This window comes from Mauremys reevesii, linkage group 5 (assembly GCF_016161935.1).
Source record: "Mauremys reevesii isolate NIE-2019 linkage group 5, ASM1616193v1, whole genome shotgun sequence".
In the NCBI taxonomy this organism is placed as follows: Eukaryota; Metazoa; Chordata; order Testudines; family Geoemydidae; genus Mauremys; species Mauremys reevesii.
The window spans coordinates 132,011,897-132,033,328 of NC_052627.1; the positions used below are offsets into that span (position 1 = coordinate 132,011,897).

At 48.5% G+C, this 21,432-nt stretch overlaps 1 long non-coding RNA gene across 1 annotated transcript in view; it reads right to left on the reverse strand.

The window, feature by feature from the left end:
- Positions 1 to 530: 530 nt before the first annotated feature.
- LOC120406451 overlaps positions 531 to 21,432 on the reverse strand; it is a 56,726-nt gene continuing 35,824 nt past the window's right edge. The window contains exon 3 of the long non-coding RNA XR_005599273.1: positions 531 to 963. This is a non-coding gene — a long non-coding RNA (uncharacterized LOC120406451). The remainder of the gene's footprint in view (positions 964 to 21,432) is intronic.

A 21,432-nucleotide genomic window follows, 5' to 3' on the forward strand; every position in this document is an offset into this window, starting at 1 on the left:
CTTTACTGCAGAGATAACTGTAGCAGAGAATCTGCAAAGCTGCTGCCAATGCTACCCCCTGCAATGTGGGGTTCCAGGGCTGGCCGGCCCTTTAAGGGAGTTGGGCTTAGCCCTGCCTGTGGCTAATTAGCTGCCTCGTTGAGCCGGAGCGTGACGCTATGGGGCTTCATCCGGACAAGGAAGGGGTTGTGTCTCCGCCTTCCCTGTAACCCTGGGTGCTTCTGTGCTGTGCAGCTTTGGCTGAGAGCCCTGCCACCGGCAGCCTGCCCACAGCACAGTGGCCTCACCTGGGTTCCCGCCAGCTTGGCAAGGTGACACCAACAGCCCTCCAAGTCCCACGTCGGCCCAAAACCGTCTCCCCGGCAGCTGTCCACTCCCTCTCCCGGGACCCTCACAGAAGCTAACAAGTTTGTCACCTCCAAAGGGACAGAGTGACACCAGCAGGGTCGTTTGGCCGCAGACCCACACTGCACCGAGATGGTTTGTAATGCAAGAAGAATAAGTTTATTCACAAAGAGCTGAGGGTCAAGTGATTAGAAGTCAGAGTGAAAGAGTCCAGAAAGGTTACAAATAGACAAGAGAGACTTTCTAGTGACAGAAACTTACTCTTATCAAGTTACTGTCTTTGCCTAAGCACTTTCCTTACTTACATCAAGTTACCAGCATCCCCAGTCCTCCAGCCCGGGGATCCAACTTTCATAGGCTTGAAGGGTGCTGTACTCTGTGGTATTCTCAGTGATGGATGTCCAAATGGCCTTCTCTCTCTGCTTATGGCTCCCATTGGCCTTGTTTCCAAGAGGCAGGAAGGTATCCTGGAGTTGCAGCATCCATCCCCTGTCACAATTGTTGCTAGGCTGTCTCCCCCACTTGATAGTTGGAGGGCTGTGTTTACCTTCTATGTAAATGTACTTCCATTATTCCTGGGCTCGCTTCACTCAGTTTACACTAGAGACACAGGCAAGCCTGTGAAACAACAGGCTCGGTGAGGCACTGTCTATGAAACACATTTTAGGAACATATTTCCAGCTCACATCTATCATTCTTTATACATTGCCCATACATATGTTGTGCAATAATATTTGTGACCAGCATGTTACCAGTTCGCATAGGACACCTTACACACTACCTTTTAGATACAGATTACGACAGCAGTGAGTTGGGGCAATGGGTGTGTCAGGCTGATAAGCGTTCTGGTATAGTGTACCCTGTGCCAGTTGCCACTGAAGGCTGGCTGGCCAACCACATAAAGACACCTACAGGAGACCTGTGGATCATTGGAAAGAGGCCAGGCTGCAGGGCCAGGTTTACCTGTTTTGGTTTTGAGAATTAATCCCATCCCCACAGAAAGGGCTGAATTCTGCCACTGGTGGGAGCTTTATTTGACACATTGGCCAGTGACTTGGCCCCATCTGTTTACACTACTCCTATACGAGGGTCCCGAGGGACACCCTTAAGTGCAGGATACTCCCCAATCAGATTCAAATAAAGCAAAACTAAACCTTCACTGAGTCTTCAAAGGGGAACTATTTAGAGCTTCTGCAAAGTTAGAAAGGAAGGATGGTCTCCTGGCTGAGGCACTGGGCTGGGAATCAGGAGATCAAAGTCCAATTCTAGGCTCTGCCACTGACTCCCCGTATGACCCAAGGCAAGTCTCTTACGGGTAGAATGTCAAAAAGAGGTCAGCCCTGTGAATGCTACTTTGTGGCATCACGCTGAATTCTTTTGATAATCTTGCCTGCAGCCTCTCTGTGCCACAGTTCCCCACCTGTCAAATGGGGTAATATTTCTTTATCGGTTGTGTCTGTTTAAGATGGTACCGTCTCTGAGTGTGTGTCTGCCCAGCACAATGGGGCCCCAAAGCCACCACCAGAACATATATGATAGAGTGACAAACTCTGGGGGCTGTGCTATACAGGAAGTCAGACTACACCATCACAGTGGTCCCTTCGGGCCTTGTAATCTATGAATCTCTGAACCCCACACAAGTTGTCTCTAGATTTTTTTCTTTCATTTTTAAGCATGTTACTTCCAGACTAAAAATGCTAAGACACCAGGAGACAGGCTGTTCCAAGGAGGTTTCCAGATTGACCAGAAGCGGCTCAGCTTTGCAGACCCAAGGGGGTTGGGTCCGTTGAGAGAAGCAACCATACTTTAGCACTTTGATCCCCACAGAAATCTCTCCACCTTTTGAACGTAGGCATAACTTGGCATGAGAAGGCTTCAGTTACCAAGGACAAGGGAGAAGATAAGCTGTAAAAATAACTGAATCAAGTGTAGCAGTGGTACCAATGAAAGATGAGTTGATGGATAACAAGCAGCCTGGCAGGAAACTAACAATATATGCGGTGTAAAAGTAGCATATGAACAAAGCATGGACAGGTACAGGGATTGGGTCTGAAAATAACTTTACCAATCACAGTGTGAGACACACATTGGCAAATGGAAGATGCGTGTGTCAGTATATGGTTAATTATGTCTATAGTAACCAATACTTTTATTTGAATTTGTGGTATAACCCTGCACCTAACCCCTATAGTTGAGCCTAATTAACTCAGGTGCAGTGTGTTTGTATGCCCAGAAAGTGTAACCTATGTGACGAGTCTGGAGTTGAACTGAATCCTTGGGAACCAAGCGGAAAAGGGCTTGGAGGGAATCCCAACACTGAGATTTTCCCATAATTACTTAGAGCTGAGGTGTCACATCGGTATCTCAGGCTACATCTACCCTAGAAATACTACAGCAGCACTGCTGCGCCATTGTAGTGCAGATACTTACTAGTGATGGAAGGGGTTCTACTGTCGCCATAGGTAATCCACCTCTCCAAGGTGCTCTGTAAAAATCCCATGCTCCTTTCTACAAGAGACGAGAGTGCTAATCACAGAGTCCTGGCCAAATCCCCGCTCTAATATTTACATTAGACAATTACATGTACAATACATCCTAGAATACTCAAGGAGCTGATTGAGGAGATATCTGAGCCATTAGCGATTATCTTCAAAAAGTCATGGAAGATGGGAGAGATTCCAGAGGACTGGAAAAGGGCAAATATAATGGACAGCTATAAAATGGGGAATAAGGACAACCCAGGAAGTTACAGTCAGTCACCTTAATTTCAGAACCCAGAAAGAGAATGGAGCAAATAATTAAGCAATCAATTTGCAAACACCTAGAAGATAATACGGTGATAAGTAACAGTCAGCATGGATTTGTCAAGAACAAATTGTGTCAAACCAGCCTAATAGCTTTCTTTGACAGGGTAACAAGCCTTGTGGATGAGGGGAGGAAGAGGTAGATGTGGTATATTTTGACTTTAGTAAGGCTTTTGATACTGTCTCACATGACCATCTCATAAACAAACTAGGGAAATACTACCTAGATGGAGCTACTATAAGGTGGGTGCATAACTGGTTGGAAAACCGTTCCCAGAGAGTAGTTATCAGTGGTTCACAGTCAAGCTGAAGTACATATCAAGTGGGGTCCCACAGGGATCAGTCCTGGGTCCGGTTCTGCTCAATATCTTCAATTATTTAGATAATGTCACACAGAGTACACTTATAAAGTTTGTGGATGATGTGTGAGGGGCAGGGCCGGCTCCAGACCCCAGCGCGCCAAGTGTTTGCTTGGGGCGGTGTCCCGCGGAAGGGCAGCAGGCGGCTCCAGTGGACCCTCCATAGGCACGTCTGCGGGAGGTTCACCGCAGCAGCGGGACCGGCGACTGCCAGAGCGCCCCCCGCGGCGTGCCGCCGTGCTTGGGGCAGCAGAAATCCTAGAGCCGCCCCTGGTGAGGGGTTGCAAGTGCTTTGGAGGATAGGATTAAAATTCAAAACGATTTGGACAAACTGGAGAAATGGTCTGAAGTAAATAGGATGAAATTCAAGAAGGACAAATGCACAGTACTCCATTTAGGAAGGAAAAAATCAGTTGCACACATGCACAATGGGAAATGACTGCCTAGGAAGGAGTACTGCGGAAAGGGATCTGGGGGTCATAGTGGATCACAAGCTAAATATGCACTGTTGCAAAAAAAAAAAACCAAAAACCTAAACGTCATTCTGGGATGTATTAGCAGCAGTATTGTAAGCAAGACACGAGAAGTAATTCTTCCACTCTACTTCCTGCTGATTAGGCCTCAACTGGAGTATTGGGTCTAGTTTTGGGCATCACATTTCAGGAAAGATGTGGATGAACTGGAGAATCCAGAGAAGAGCAACAAAAATGATTAAAGGTCTAGAAAACATGACCTATGGGAGAAGATTGAAAAAAATGGATTTGTTTAGTCTGGAGAAGAGAAGACAGAGGGAACATAAGTTTTCAAGTACATAAAAGGTTGCTACAAGGAAGGGTGGGGGGGATTGTTCTCTTTAACCTCTGAGGATAGGACAAGAACAAGGGTAGTTTAGGTTGGACATTAGGAAAAAACTTCCTAACTGTCAGGGTAGTTAAGAACTGGAATAAATTGCCTAGGGAGGTTGTGGAATCTCCATCACTGGAGAGTTTTCAGAGCAGGTTGGACCAACACCCGTCCGGGATGGTCTAGATAACATTTAGTCCTGCCATGAGTGTGGGGAGTGGACTAGAAGACCTCTCAAGGTCCTTTCCAATCTTAGAATATTATGATTAATGTATAACTGAGGTCTTGTCTCCACCTAAAACTTAGGTCAACCTAGTTATGTCACTAAGGGCTATAAAAAATTTCATCGCCATATGACATAGTCAGGTTGACCTAACCTAGAGTTACCATATTTCATGTTTCCAAGTAGAGGACACTGCTGGGCGGCTGGGGGGAGAGTTGGAGGGGGACAGATTCTTTCTACTTTGAATATCTAATAGTTATAACTAACAAGTGTCATGGCCTTAAAATAAAATGTATATTAAATTTAAATGGACCTTTTAACTTGCAGTCAGTCCTTTCCTACTGCTGTTGTGCTCCTGCATATGTCTCTGTGGAACGTACCTTTCTCAGCAGTGGTTGATCGCAAAATACATGCCTGAAGTAGTATTGTACCAGCAGGATCCCTTTCTGCGACTCAATAGTCAACACCATGCCACCCTTACTTCTGCGCTGCTGCTGATGGCGGCGCTGCCTTCAGAGCTGGGTGGCCAACTGGCAGCTGCCGCTCTCCAGCCACCCAGCTCTGAAGCTAGCAGCAGCGCAGAAGTAAGGGTGGCAAACCAGTAAAGACGCATGTCGCTGTTAGGGGATGCCAGGAATTGCAGTTCTACAAAAATCAACATTGGAAAAAGGACGAGCAAGGAAAAAAAATCAGGGACATTTGTCCATATTTCAAAAATCTGCCTGCATGGAGATTGAAGGATCAATGGAAACTCTATCCTAACCCCCACTGTAGAATCAGCAAGGTTGATGGAAAAAACCTCTTTCCCTGACCTAGCTACTGTCTCTTTGAGAGGTGGGTTACCTACATCAACAGAAAAAACCCTTCTGTCAATGTAAGGAAAAAAATAAATCTATATTATAGCACAATAGCAGCAACACCATAACTGTGACAGTGTAGCTGCTGTAGTGTAGACATGGCCTGAGTCCACACAGATTTGGCCTCATTACGTTCCTCCTGCAGTTTCAGTCATTCCTTCACTTCCTGTCCTAAACTGCTGTGCAGTGTTGCTGTGAGCTGTTGAAAAGCTGCGCTTTCTACCCCAGAAGTGGATTGACTATACCTGCAGGTTAGGTGATCTGAATATCTATCTAGCTCAAAGGGGTATTTGTGAGGCTTAATTGTCTGAGGGGTGTAAAAAGCTTTGAGGTCCGAGTGGGAAGAATGTTAGGAAGAAACAAAGCACGGTTGTTATTTTAAAATTCAATAATGGCAAATTTAAGCCAGATGAACGTCTCCGAGATAGGCCAGAAGTTTTGATTTTCACTTCACGGGCTGTCTTTTAGAGCTGAACCCAAACCTAGAGAACTGCTAATTGAAAACTAATTGTCGACAGCAGTTCAGCATGGAGCAAGTTCCAATTAAAGGCAGTTTCCTCCTCCGCCCTAAGTAACATTTTTGCTCCTGGCTAAATTTTAAGTGAAGCACAAAGTGGCTGCTTGTCATTGCTTTAATGTGATCTGAGCTATTGTGTGGGGAAACTTCCTTGCAGTCCGAGGCCAAGGAGCTTTTAATTTATCAGTCTCTGAAAGCAGAGAAATTGCTTTTCAATATGATCTGGACAATTTGCTTTTATCTTCCGCGCTGCGTGGGCGAAGAGTGACACGTGCTGAAGGCTACGCACAGAAGAGGTTTTAAAAGTCAAAGCTGCAGAGGGGAGAGAGTTGTTTATTTCCCAGTCAGGTCCCCTCCACTCCCTGCCCCTGCTGCACCAATCCCCCCCGACCCCCCAGTTTCTAGCTGTGCTTCCCTGCCTGTGATCTTACACAGCGAAACAGGAGCAGTCCTAGTCAACATTGGGGTTGGAGAATCAAGGAATCCAAGGAAAATCAAATGCCGCAGGCAGGCAATGCTGATGACTCAGGAGGTGGCATGATTCCCTCTGAGTTAACACCGCCAGTGGATGCTGTCTGACTGCTGGCCCATAGAAATATGGGGGCAAGACCCCAAAAGGCTCCAAAGTGGGGAATAAGAAGAGGTGCTGAAAGAACAGCCAGAGAGGTAAGAGAAGAACCAGGCTAGGACAGGCTCATGGAAGCCAAGGCAAGGCAGGACGCCAAGGAGGGAAGAGTAAACAATGGTTTGGAAGGCAGCAGCTGAGAAGGGAGAAGACATGGCCAGGAAGAGGTCGTTGGACAGTCGAGTGAGATCAGTGTCCAGGGAGTGGAGAGGGTGAAGCAGGATCCAGCATTGAGTCTGAAGTGAGGAAGTTAACGCAGTGGTGAAGGCCCAACTCGAGGAGCAAGACCGGATGGCAATGAGAGAGAGGCAGGCCCCCGGGGGTGCTTTTAAGGGTGAGGTAGGCCATGGGGGGCTGGTTTGGGCCCAGAGGGCAGGCATGGTAGAGGAGACTCTCGGGAAGATCTCCCGGCCCCAGTTATTGGGAGGAGGAGGAGAGGCTGTTTGAAGGGGAGCGGTGGAGAAAGGGTAAGGGAGGGAGGTCACTTCTCTTTGAGGAAGCTGAGGAGATCCTGAGAGCAGAGAGGAGGGGAGCCGAAGGCAGCAGACTGGCAGTGGGGGGAGCAGGGCCAGGGCTCAGGTGAGGTAGGAGAAGCAGAGCTGTTCAGCAGTGAAGATGGCGGGGGCGAAAGAGGAAGGGAGGGGAAGTCCACGTGGGCACTGCAGTCTCTGCAGAAGCATTCAGCTGGGTGGGGGTGTGAGTGGAAGGAGAGAGGCATGAGCCAGGACAGGGGTCTGAGGGGGAGTTGAGGGAGTCAGCTACAGGGTCCATGGCAGAGATAAACGGGGAAAGGGAGATCAGGAATGGCAAGGGAGCAGAAGTCAAGGCAAGGATGGCCGAGTCCTAGAGTTAAAGGGCCAATAGTAGACAGTCAGCCACATGGGGCATTTTCAATCCCATGACTGCAGCAAGTGACGCAGGCTCCCCACAGAAGAGGGGGAGGAAATTTGAACTGTGCTCGGTGTCAGACATTATTGACCATAGCAGGGGAAAAGCAAAAGCGTGTGCTCCTGGGGTTTTACTGTTGTGGCTGTGAAAACACTGACCAGCTTGGCAGGTGGTGGGGTCCTTTAACAATTAGCCAACAAGGAAAAAAAAGGATCAGTATTATAGCAACATTATGTAGGGAGGGAAGATGCTCTTCTAGTTAATATACTACCTGGGACCCAGGTGATCTGGGTCCAATTCCTGCCTCCACTAACATCCTCCTGGGTGACCTTGGGTTAGTCACATGAACTTTCAGTGCCCCAGCTGTAAAATGAATAACGAGTGAGCTAGGATACTGTATGGTCATTGTAATGTAACACTAATAATCTGGGCAGGTATTTACAACTGTTTCCGATTTATTATCCCTAAAACGTGTCTAAAAGTTGCTGGATGGAAAATGATGGGAGGCAGGGAGGGGACACCGAAAGAATGCACTGCTAGTCAAACAATGACACAAACACACTGATCTGCCGCTTGTTCTAGTGCTCTCATAAAAATCATCACTGAACTATGCGAGGGTTGAAATCTTGTGTCTTTGGGGCGCAACAGCCCACTTTAGAAACACAAATGCCAAGGACTTCACTATGCGCCCTGTAAAACTCAACACTCACTTTCATTCCTTTCTGTTCCATAGAGAAAGCTGCCTTATTGCAATGTTAAGGATGCCAATGTATAGAAGAACTGGTCGAACCATATGTGCAGATTGTAACTGCCGAGTCTCTCTCCATTAATCATCAGCTATTTGCCAGACCGACTGTTTTCACGCTCTGACTCGCTCTGATGGATACTTTCAGAGCAGAGGAAGTGGAACAGGAATGATGCGAATGCATGGCCGTACCCACTCCGCGTAACTGGTGCAATTTGCCCTGGTGAGATACAGGAACAGCAGGATCACCCTCTCAGATGAGGGGATGGAGATCCAGGCTGCCCTGTTGTGAAGAATCTCTACTCTCACCTCAAACACACAGGCGCCCCTCGGGAGTGAAGGGGAAAGACAGAAGACAAGCCCGAGGGCCAGATCTCACCATGACCACTCTGCCAAGGGCCTTGGTGTGTGGTGGAGAATTCAAGGCTCTTGCAATGGATACGGGTCCCAGCGAATGTCATAAGTGAAACTGACAGGCCGAGATCCTCCTGAGGTGCTGCAAAGGGAACATCACATACTGAGGTGCCACCGGAGACACTTGCTGGGCACACAGGAGTCCTGGACCCATGGGAGGAATTGTCTGTCCGCTCCCTCCAATGATCCAGAGGAGGCATGACATGGGGAAATCACTGTGTCCACACCAAAGGGAACAAGCCAGATCTGAAGGACCCTGAGGAAGAATCAACCATCCTCTTGCAAGATACAGGGGTGAAATCCTGACCATAGTGAAGTTAGAGGGAACACTGATTTCATTGGCAACAGGATTTCACCCTCTTTTTGTACAGCACCTAGCACAACGGGTCTCCAGCTTGGCGGAGGCCTCGAGGTGCTACTGTATTAGATCGTAAACTCTTTGAGGCATGGACGGTGTTTTTGTTCTGTGTCTGTACAGGGGCCCTGCTCTTGCTCTGGTCCCTAGGTGCTACAGACATATAAATTATAATATTATAATGGCAAATGATGAGCAAGTCCATTTGCTGGGGTAGCTTATTTTGCTTGGGGAACTGCAATAAGCCGTATAGCTGTACCAACAAAGTGCTTCAGTTTAGAAAGGCCTAAGAGACTGCTAAAGTTGTTTGTGTTTTTTAAATTGTGTGTGGTTTATTTCCTTTTCCTCAGAAAGAAGGTAGCACCACTTGGTACAAAGGGACTCAGGAAGTAGGAGAACAAAGCCCCTCAGAAGATGTGCATTTGTGCTGCTGTTTGATTTGATTTGTTAATAGCCAGGCTTGTTAAAGGAACCAAATTTCACAGAATTGTAGGACTGGAAGGGACCTCAGTAGATCAGTCCAGTCTCTTGGTTTTAGCTTTCTGGAAGGTTGCAGCGGAACACTTCTTTATTTCTTAAAATCCATACAATAACCAAAACCAGTGTGAGACAAAGCAGGCTGCTCCCTAAGGAAGAGCTCACCTTACTCAAGGCTGGCTCTTCACAGTCTGACTGCTGCTAGACCCAGATTGCATGTTTCCCTACAAAACCCCTTAGCCTGTAAACAGGACCAGGAAAAAGCCCTGAGAATTTAAAGTGATAACTTGTAATTGTAACACCATTTTCTATACATTACACTACATAAATTAAAAGTTAGTTAATAATATAGGTGGGCAACATTCATGTTGGATTTGAGCGTATATTACATGGAATGCAAGCCCCTTTCAGCTAGAAGAGAGCTAGAGCCGAGCCGATAGTACAAGGATGATGACCTGCCCCTTGGTGCTCTGTCTGCAGTTCTCATGCACCTGGGACTGCATATGCTATGCTGCTTGGAATGCTCTTGGATAGTCCTGGTGGAATTTTATACAAGTCAGTCTGGGTGGAGTTCTCTGACCTATGCTAGGTCAGACTCAATGATCCCTTTTGGCCTTAACATCTACAAATCTTGCGGCAGAGAGCAAGCTCCATGCTAGAGCGGTGAGGCCTGAGCTCAGGACAGGAAGCCAGTAGTAGATGGTCTGTTGGGCAAGCCACCTAATCTCTCAGTGCTAGTTTTCCCATCCGCGAAATGGGGGGAATGATAGTAGCCTACCCTGCCCGGGTGGCAAGAAGATTAGTCCCTTTTTGTGCTGAACAACGATGCCGATAGCTGCTAAAGCTCCTGAATGGGATTCTGGTTTAGAATTTCATTCTGCCCCTCCCCGCATTCTGAATCATATCTACACTGCAGTCAGAGGTGTGACTGTAGCAGTGTAGACATGCCTGAGCTAGCTTTGATTATCTAGCTTGAATTACAACCGTGGTGGGGGCTCCGGCTGGCTCTGGGGTGGGGCCGGGGATGAGGGGTTTGGGGTGCAGGAGCGGGTGCATGCTCTTGGAGGGAATTAAAGTGAGGGAGGGGGTTCCAACCTGTGGCAGGGGGTTGGGGTGCGGGTTCAGGGTATGGGCTCCAGCCGGGCAGTGATTACTTCAGGCAGCTCCTGGTCGGCGGTGCAGCGGGGCGAAGGCAGGCTCCCTGCCTCCCGTTGCTCCATGCGGCTCCTGGAAGTGGCCAGCATGTCCGGCTCCTAGGTGGAAGGACGTGGGGGAGAGGCCTCTGTGTTGCCTGCGGTCTCAGGCACTGCTCCCGCATCTCCCAATGTCTGCAGTTCCTGGCAAATGGGAGCTGCAGAGCCGGCACTTGGGGCGGGGTCAGCACGCTGAGCCTCCATGGCTACCCACACACCAAGGAGCAGGTGCCCCCTCCCCACCCCATCCTTCTGCTAACTGGACTTTTAGCGGCCTGGTCAGCAGTGCCTGGCAACCCTACTTATGACTGAAGAGGTGTTAATTGCCCGTTTCATTTTAAGGGGTTTCCTACAAAATGTGTTAACCCCTTATGCATAACAACCTGTTCCTCTTTGTATTGTGATGCTCTGGTTCCATTTCCCAGACCTCAAGAAGAGCTCTGTGGAGCTTGAAAGCTTGCCCCGTCCACCACCAGAAGTTGGTCCAATATCCTGGGACCAACACAGCTACAATGACACGGCAGACAAAACTCCAGAATAGTTATTTCAGTATAACACCCCCCACCCCCATTCCAGTGACCACATGGGAAATTATTCCAGAATAGCAAATCTGGTAAATTTCTAAGTGTAGGTAAGCCCTTGTCTTCACTTAAAAAATATTCTCCAAAAACTAAACCAAAAAAACCCCTTGAGCTTAAACTTTAGTGAAGACAAGGCAGTTTGTGCACCAGTTAGCACATTAAGGTAAAACCATAGTTAGCTAACTCAAAAATTAAGAACACCCTTTTTTCTGTTTAGTGAAGACAAAACTTCAGTTGATCTGTGCTTCAGTTTCCCCAACTGTGCAATGGGGATAATAGCACTTCCCTCCCTCCCAGAGGTGCTGTGAGGCGAAATACATTAAAGATTGTGAGGTGCTCAGATACTATGGTTTGATACAGATCATCTTCTGCTACCACAAACGGTCCACCTGGCATCTTTTACATCCCACAGCACTGGTGAAAGAAATGACTTCCCAAGCGACCACATGACATCTTGCAAGGCTGCCTGGGCTCTCACGAAGGTAGGCAGAGCTCATGACAACGTTGCACATTGCCTTGTTTAAAGAACCTCCGAGGAGAAAGCAGACAGGAATGGGGAGTCCTTTCCTGTTAAACTGGACCCTAAAATGTCAGGTGAGATCTTTCACCCGCACTGTATTTTGAATGCTCACAAGCCTTTCAATCACAATGGTGTTCCATCGAATTTTGATTGCTGATGAGCAAACAGTGATCCCTGCACTTGCCTTTCGTAGCAGAGGCGGCTTTCAGCAACATTATGCTGGGTTGTTTTGACATCTGGCATGTCACCGCGTACATTATCTACCACAATATGTTTTCCTTGGAGTAGAAGTTCAGAATAAATTCACTGGCAGGCTTGCTAGGCTTTGCACAACACCTACGGTCTCTGAATAGAAAATACCGAGTGTCAAACTTGGAAGTTTGACTTTATTGTGGGGTCAGCTTGAATGTGAAATTTTGCACCAGGTGTGACCAGAGCTTGGCATGAGGGGACCAAATCCAGTGTCCCAGTAACGACTGCACAACAATAAAACTAGTCAGGTCCTTAGACGGCTGTCATTATTGTAGTATCTTGAGTCAACATGGGTTTTGCCCCAACCCTTCTTCCCATCCACACACAATATCCTCTCACCTGTGTGCTTTCAACCCAAGCTAGCTGAGGTATAGGCCGAAGCCCACGTGCTACTTTTACTTGGGCTGCTAACCGAGCCACTTTGCGGTGGGAACCCAGGTTAAACTACTCAAGTGCCAATAGTCCTTCAGGGTGCCCAGGGCAGACACCTTCTCCCACAATTCAGTGGGAAAGAATCACAGAGCAGCTCAGCTGACTGTACTGCAAAGACCCATGGAATGTGCCCCAGAAGCCCTCGTGACAGAGACGAGGGAGCTCAGCACCCGTGAGGACCCAGTAGCCTGTGTTGTGCTTTGCAACATGGCTGCTCCCACCCAGGCAGAGCTAAGTGAAGACATATGATGGCCTCTCATGGTCTGTGTTCCTCAAGCGTAGACGTTAGAACTGGAAAATCCCAGCATCTGGCCATGTTATTTAACTGGCCCCCATTACTGAGCACCTCACAATTGTTATTGTATTTATCCTCACAGGTGAGGGCAGTGATACGGTTCCTGTTTTACAGCAGCATGGTCACACAGGCAGCCTGTGGCAGAGCAGGACTCCAAAATCCTAAAGTCATGGAGAATAGCTCCATCAATGGCTACTAGCCAAGATGGTCAGGGATGCAACCCCTTGTTCTGGGTGTCCCTAAACCTCTGACTGCCAGAAGCTGGGACTGAATGATAGGGGATGGATCACTTGAAATTGCCCTGTTCTGGCATTGGCCGCTATGGGAAGTCAGAACCTGGGCTAGATTGACCATTGGTCTGACCCAGTGTCGCCATTTTTACGTTCACCCTCAGCATGGGCCTATCCTTCCTCTCCATTATGTCCCGTGTCGTCCAGGAGGGGTTCAACCACAGGGGCAGAACTGGCAGCAAAATACAGAGAGAACTAAAGCTTTTACTGTTGTAAACTTGGGTCAAATCCTGGTCTGGTGCCCACGCTGAGCCAGCAGGAATCATGCTGAGGATGCTCACGTGGGTCAGGGCTCCTCATCCCCACACCTCCAGGCTCCCGTAGCTCCTCCAGCTCTAGTGCCTACTTAGGGGTGCATCCGCCGTGGGGGACGATGTCCCAGTTTCTCCCCTGGCCTAGTCCCTTGGGTCACTCCTGAGCCAACTCTGACACCCTCTTCCCCCACCCCAGCACCCCAGCGAAATGCACACAGGGTCTGCTGCTGTACGGGACATCTGCCCTGAGGGAGGGGGGAGGATTTGCCCTATTGCCCAAAGGGGATAAGAAATCAATGCTTCTAATACTACCTTGGGTCCTGCTCAACCTTCACCACCAAGAGTCTCAACCTCAGTGTAGTAAGTACAGGCCCTGATAAAGGCCCAGTATGAGGCCTGAGGCCTGAACTGAAGTAATGAACAAGACTTAGCTAAAGAGCAAAGTTAAGCTGTGAGCCAGAGGCAGGCCCTGCTCACAGAAGCAAGGAAAGGGCTGATGCTGCAAGAAGATACGTACCTAAAAGGTACTGAACACTAGATATCAGAACATTCACATACTTGCACATTCCACACAGATAACAAAGAACAGGCTGGCCCATCCCAATGACAGGGGCAAAAGGGTAACGTGATGGATAGAGTTGTTTTGATCGAACCAACATGTACAAGGTGAGAGGCAGCACCTTAATACGTAGAGGGGTTGTACCTTGCTACGTAGAAAGGTGGCCCCTCAATACGTCAGGAGTGATGTGTAACTTGTTTGTACCTGTGTATAAGAATGCATCCCTGGGGCAGTGTCTTTGTCCAGCCTAGGGGGCAGTGGAAAGTCCTGCCACTGACTGAGCCGAGTCCATTGTCAGGGGGCACATTTGTACTGGCTAGCTGCACCTTAGCAGCACCTTGGACTTCGTTTGCCAGGGAGCTGGAGACTGTGCTTTTTTCGACAATAAACCTGGCCGACGTGCCTTCGTACCTTACTAGACTCCTTGGTTATTGGGGGTTCTCGTCAGGTCTGCTGTGTCAGCTATCTGCGCAGAGCTGGGGCAGCACACAGAGGGAACACACGCACGCAGCCGAGTGATATCAACATTGGAGAGAGCAGAGCACCACACCGGTAGCACTCTGACAACACTCAGACCAGGTCTCTTCTTTCCACACCCCCAGGGTAGAAGTCCCACAAATAGGAACTTCTCAGCATCTCCAGGCATTTGGTGCTAAGACCTTTCAAGGCTTTTCGTTCCGTGAGCTTGAGAGCTATGACCCGGGCCAGCCACCGCTGCCCCCAAAGCTCCATAACCAGTTGCTCATGGGCACCCCAGCACCTGGCACTTCTACCAAAGAGCAGCCTGGGGCTTCGTTCATCGCTCTGTGCTCAGCAACATCCCTTTATATCACATCACACTGCTGCGACAGCCAGGGTAGCTGGACAGCCTGCGACGGAGGCCTCCAGAGGCTGCCAGACCTGCCACCACGACTCTGGCTCACTTGGATGTGAGACGCGTTTGGATTAATTTTTAAAGCAGTTTTTAAAAAAACCTCTCCTCCAGTGAAGGATTTTTTTGCAGCACGTTTCAATGCGGCGCTTAAACCCTCACTTCTCATTTTGCCAATATTTCCGCCAAGCGAGCTGTCAGGGCTGGGAGAAAAGGGATGTTCATCAGCAGAGAGGAGCAATAATCTCATATAAATATCCCACACACCTTGCTCCCCAAAGTGCTCTACCAAGCTATACAGACAAGGTTTCTCTCCCAGCCCCGCAGTGCGCCCACCTCTTTGCTGCTTTTACAGATCCAGACTAACACGGCTACCCCTCTGATACTTGACACCAGGCAAGGCACTGCATTTAGCCGTATGGAGTGGAAATCCATCAACCTCATGAAGAAGCTTGATATATACCTGCCCCTAGAAATTTCCACTACTTGCATCCGACGAAGTGGGTATTCACCCACGAAAGCTCATGCTGCAAAACGTCTGTTAGTCTATAAGGTGCCACAGGATTCTTTGCTGCTTTTACAGATCCAGACTAACACGGCTACCCCTCTGATACTTGCCACCTCTGGTGTGGAACAGCAACACACGGTAACAGCTGAGGACAGGCAGTGGCAAATACAGGAGGTGGTTAAACATGGAAGGGAAGATCAGATGGACAGATTGCAAAATTACCCAAACTGAAATTTGCTCAGGACACCTGGAATAACGCACCTGCTTGTGCACATAAGCCATGCCTACTTGTGTGGTGCTCGGTCCCCCTCTGCTGATGACTCAGCCACCTGGAGACTGATGAGCCTACTACAGCCTTGGCTGAGAGAGCTGGGGCTTTTAGCTCAGCTAGTAGGGTTTGTGACAGGGTCCTTGGGGTGCACCCTAGAACTGGGGTATCCCTGAGCCCTCTGTGTCACCAGCCTGGGCTCCCTCTCACACTGTGAGAAGCTGCAAACCTCTGGCAGGTCCTGCCCTTACACAGATATCCACAGGCAGGGACACACAGCTGAGCTACATGAATGCATCTCCCAGCCACTCATGAACTAACAATAGAGAGGCTTCAGCCAATTCCCCCAGCTGCCCAGCCTTGCATTCCTGAGCTGCACCATCCTGCCCTGGTCAAATGCCTGATCAGTTTAAGTTTATAACCCAGTCCGCCCCTTCCTCAATGTGGAGGAGACATGCACCAGCTTTTGTACCTGAGGTTTCTCCAAGCACAATGCACTGTTTTAGGTAAAGTATAAAACAGATTTATTAACTACAGAAAGAGAGATTTTAAGTGATAATAAGTGGTAGGCCTAAAAGATCAGAGCAAGTTACCAAAGAAAAAACACACAATCTAAATCTTAAACCTTATTACATTGGGCAGTATTTAGATCAGCAATTTTCCCACCCCACTGAATACACAGGCTTCTCCTTAAGGCTGGGCCAGTCACCTCAGGTGACCTTCGTCTTCTCAGCACTCCAGTTGCTTCCAGAGTAGCCAGGGGAGGAGAAACGCTAAGGCATGCAGCAACTGTCCCTTATTTTATACCCTCTATCCGGGTGCCTGGGAGACACTTGTCCAGACTTGTCCCGGTGAGCTTTGCTGAGCCACAGTGACCAAGTAAACTCCCATTGTGTGGACTTGGGCAACTGATCCATGCCCTTCTTCTGCAGCGTGGGGCACGGGTCACTTGCTGGAGGATTCTCTGCACCTCGAGGTCTTTAAACCACGATTTGAGGACTTCAGTAACTCAGACATAGGTTAGGGGTTTGTTCCAGGAGTGGGTGGGTGAGATTCTGTGGCCTGCGTTGTGCAGGAGGTCAGACAATGACCATAATGGTCCCTTCTGACCTTAAAGTCTATGAGTCACTGAATTGTAAATCCCTTGATTACAACTCCGCTGCTGGTTAATGGTTGTGGAGCACCCTCCTGGGTGGGAGTCCTTTGTATGTCACTAGCAAATGTACATATTTCAGTAACAACTATACAGCAAAAGAAAAAATCTCAACTTTATACACACCAATGAGCTACCTATTTGGACAGAACAACAGGTTTCAGCAGATAATGACCTTTCATATGATACTGTATATGGCATGCTTTGTATGAGATCACAACCACATATGGATGAATATGGGCATTACAGGTTGCCATTCTGAGGTACAATGTGTCACAGGGCTCATGCACTGAGATTCAGAGGTCCCAGGTTTGAGTCCTGTGGCTATAGACCCACTCAGGGGCATTGGAGTTACAGGCATAAAGCGCATCATCATCTGAAATGGGGTCTGGCAGTCAGATTAATGGTGCATGCAGAAGATGGCGTCACCAGTAGCCTGGTATCCCTTGACAGCAGGGTGGGAGGTTGGCTCCACCCTGACTTGCATGAAAGGTCATGAGCTCCTAAATCACCAGCACCACTTCCTGCAGAGCTTGGCTTTTGTGAAGCCTCATCATCCAAACAGTGACCAGTTCTTGCCCTGTTTAGCTCATCACAGCTGATGAGACCACATGCTGAGGGAGCTGGCGGCCGTTATTAATTATGTATAGTAATGCCTTACAAATATTAACTAATCAAGTCACACACACCCCATGACAGGGAAGTAGGCAGCTAAGCAGGGTTAGGATTGTACTGGCACACAGTTGTATGGTGCACTGGCACTAAACCCAGGGTTGTGGGTTCAGTCCTTGAGGGGGCCATTTAGGGATCTGGGGCAAAAATCTGACTGAGGATTGGTCCTGCTTTGAGCAGGGGGTTGGACTAGATACCTCCTGAGGTCCTTTCCAACCCTGATATTCTATGATTCTCTCAGGTTGCAGACTTGTTCTCCAGAATATCAGCTTTCATATAAAACAAAAAAGGCAGTAGCTGTTATGATCCCGAAGAGAACCCTGAAAATGGGAACCGAGTGTACCCAATAGCAGAGAGTTGACCTGAGTCTGCAGAGAGCCTGGAACAATTGCTTGGAGAGGTGTGAGCTGCCCCTTTCATCTCAGTGAGGGGTGAACTCAGATGCCCAGTGATATCAACATAAGCAATGAAATAGTTAATGTAAGAAAGAGGAGGAAGGGTCACTGAGCGCTGGGGGAAAAGGCACTTCCTTTGATCAGTTCTGGGTTTGCCACATCATGCACACAGGGCTTTTGCTCTGCACTACAAGGCCCAGGTGTCTAGCTATAGACAGATACATCCTGTCTCACTGGTACCCCTGTAAGAACTCCCCTTCCCAGCAACGCAGGGCACTAGCCTGTCCACGGCCAGGGCTACGCAGGAAATTTTTGCCGATTTGCTCGAGGACGTGATTTGCTTACAACACTTCTATACTGGCAAAAGGCCTAGGGGAGAGGCAGTTAACACCAGCAAAAAAAAGTGTGTAGGGGGAGACAGCTTATTTAGTTCCAGGAATGGGTGAGAGACAGGCACATTGGTGCCAACTGGCAAAATATTCACTGTTCTTTACAAGCAACTCCTGTCTCAGCCTTGACAAACTCACTACACCTAACACATGGCTTTCACGGTATTTATCCATGAAGGGTAGCATGTGAGGTCTCCCCTAAAAGTGTGTAATTTATCAGTGCTCATAATCATTTTGAGATGTGTGCCCAGGAAATATTTAGGTAATAACGTAATTTTGAAAATGATGCCTGTTGTTCATGGGGTAAAGGTTAATCACCAGGGAATCAGGTGTCTTGGTGATGGCCTATTGAAGTAGGAGGCAATTGTCACCCCATCCTGGGTCAGGCATTGATGTAACACACAGCTCAATTGTCTGCCCTTGCCCCATTTCCAAACAGTCCATGGAAAACCCATTAAAGCTACCTGCAAACTATCATAACCACTTGGAGGTAAAAAGGGAACATTATAGCGGGCTGGGGATCCTACTATTAGTGAATGAAGACAGGACTGATTCAGTACATCACAGGGTGGAGAAGCCCCTCTGCATTCATTCACTGAGGAGTCATTTTGTTGAGGAGGAGTTTTTCCATGAAAGGTTGGATCCTGGCTCTTGGGACCTGCTTTATTAGCTAGTAAAGGTAACAATTAATGAGGGTAGGCCCTGGTTCATGTTTTATATTGTAACCATTTGTTTCCATTGCCCTCTTCTGTTTCTTGTGGAACCTCTATCCCTTCTAAAATAAACTTCCTTTTGTTTTATCATAAGTGCTCTCAAGTGCTGTGTGTGATAGAGGAGCAGGGATTTAAAGTAAAACCAGTAAACTGGGGCACACTGCACCTTTGGGTTCAGAGGATCTGGTATTTCTCTGAGTAGCCAGTGTCAGGGGCTGGATATCACACGGGAATGATTCAAAGGGGCTCAGGGACTGGGGTGCACCAATTGTTAACTTGCAAGGCAAAGTCAGGGCTGGCATAGCCCAGAGGAGAGTGCCTGAAAGGCTGCTGGTAGCAAGGGTCTGACACTTAGCTACCACAGACAGGACTCCCTCACACCAAAGCAGGGGTAACAAAAAGTGACTCTCAGTCCTGGGTACCCAGAGAACCATCTGGCACAAGTTAAATTGGCAGAAGCACTTTTTTGCTGGCATAAGCTGTCTCTCTATTAGGAGGGTTTGCTGGTATAAACTGTGGCATATTGAAAATTACAAGCTATCACTTTAAGCCAAGGGGGTTTCCTAGTTCTGCTTGCAGGCTAGGCAAGCATGCATGCTGTGTCTTCAACAGTCAGCCTGCGAAGAGCCAGCCCAGAGCAAAGTGGGGGAGTTTTACCTTGCTGCTGTAGGGAGCAGCCTGCTTTGTCTCTCTCTGTTTTTAGTTCTTCTGTGTTAAGATTCTGGATTCTAAGAAATAAAGTGCAACCTTCCAGAAAGAGCATTTTATGTTTTACCTAATTTGTCTGCATGTACACTGAACAAAAAGGACCAGCAAACCTTTTCTAGCATAGACTAAGCCTATGAAACAGCCAGGCATAATTTCGTTTCTGTGAAGCAGACTCTAAAAGGTCCCAGCTCAGCTGGCAGTGGGGGCGTTGCTTGCATGAGGAAAGAGCCCTCAAGTTCCCTTCTGAGAAGTGCATCATATTTAAAGACACACACAGATTATGAACCAAAGAGAAGCCGGTGAACCATTTCTCGCTTCACCCTCAGTGGGTTGATTTATCACACTTCAATCTGACATTTAAATCGGTTAAGAGCTGAGAACAGCCTCAGTCTCTCTCCCTGTCACACTCATACGACAATGCTGTAGGTGGACAGATGGGTAATGAACTCAGCAGGGCGCCTTTATCAGCCCTGTCAGCCTCCTGGTGGGCCCCTCCTGGACAGATTGCGTTTGATAAGGCAGAGGAACAGAATTAGAAACATGCTATTAAAGCTGTCTCCACTCAGACAGAGCACGGTGGCTCAAATCCATTAACCACCAGATAATAGTCCTGCGTGCTCAGACGAGAGTTGTGATTCATCACAATGGTGCTACTGGGCCATTAACATCATGCTTGGGAGTGGAGAGCATCTGAGAGTATCAAATCACAGTGCACCTGCCTAGTGACAAGGAAAATGGAACACCCAACCACTAACGCACAAAACCACCTTTGCTGTGTGGCCTTAAGGGTCGCCACACACGCACACACCCAACACAAACCCACAAAATGAAAAGATAAGGCACCCAGCAGTACATCCGCCTTAGCATGACCACGCGTACGTAACTCCGCAGACAGCCCATCGCCACCTGAACTCTGCCTCCACCCCTTTACCGTAGTTGTGGGTACTTGGCAGAGTAGTTTGTGCCAGGAGAGGGTAGTTTAGGAAAGGGTTGTGTGCGCAAGGGTAGAGAAAGCGGGTGCTGGGCAGCTGGGATCTTTAGAGGGGCAGAGGATTGCCGCACATGATCTGGGCTGCTTGGTAGTGGAGGGCAATGGATTGCAGAGTCTCATGCATAGAGGGGCATGTACTGGGTGTGAAATACGCTGGCTTAGTATGTGTAATCATGTCGCCCTCTAGTGGCTGGCCCTCTGATATAACAGCCTGCTGTTTACCCGTGGTTCAAGGAATTCTCCTTTAGCTCAAGGAGTGGAGGCCTATGTTTTTGCCCCTGAAGATCCCAGGTTCTGTCCTCATTTCTGACCACGGTAGTCGCATATATGGGATCATGGTTTAGGACAGCTGGGTGTTGCACTATCTAGAATGGGCCATGCTCAAAGACAGGAGATCGGACTAGACTGACCGTTAATCAGTGCTGATGCCGCAATTCTTAAGTTACCAGAAAACAACTGGCCAAGCAAATTACTTTCTCTGTGTGCATTTCCCTGGCTTTCAGCATACTGTTATTCATATTGTGGCAAGGCCCGCAATGTGCTAGGTGCTGCACAGACATCGCAAGGAAGACAGTCCCTGCCCCAAAGACTCTGAAAGGCAAAGAACCGATGATGCAGAACAGGGAGCCGGCAGGACAGAGAGCTTGTAAGACCATCTCCGTGGGGCTGATTTGACATAGCCCCATAGAAGTCTGTGCTCCTGCTCCCTCCACTGCCTGCAGCCCCCTGCTCGCAGCAATAACTGCTGCAGCCTGTAGTAGCTGGAGCAGCTCCCCTGCACAAGGAGAGCTTCTGTGGCAGCAGGAGGTTCTGCATCCCATGGTTCATCAGCCACACAGCCCCTGTAGCCAGTCCCCGCCCTGCACTGCTTTCTTGGATGCACTGTGGCAGAAATGGGTTTTCCTGAGGGATTAAAAGGAGGAGAGGTCAGTGGTC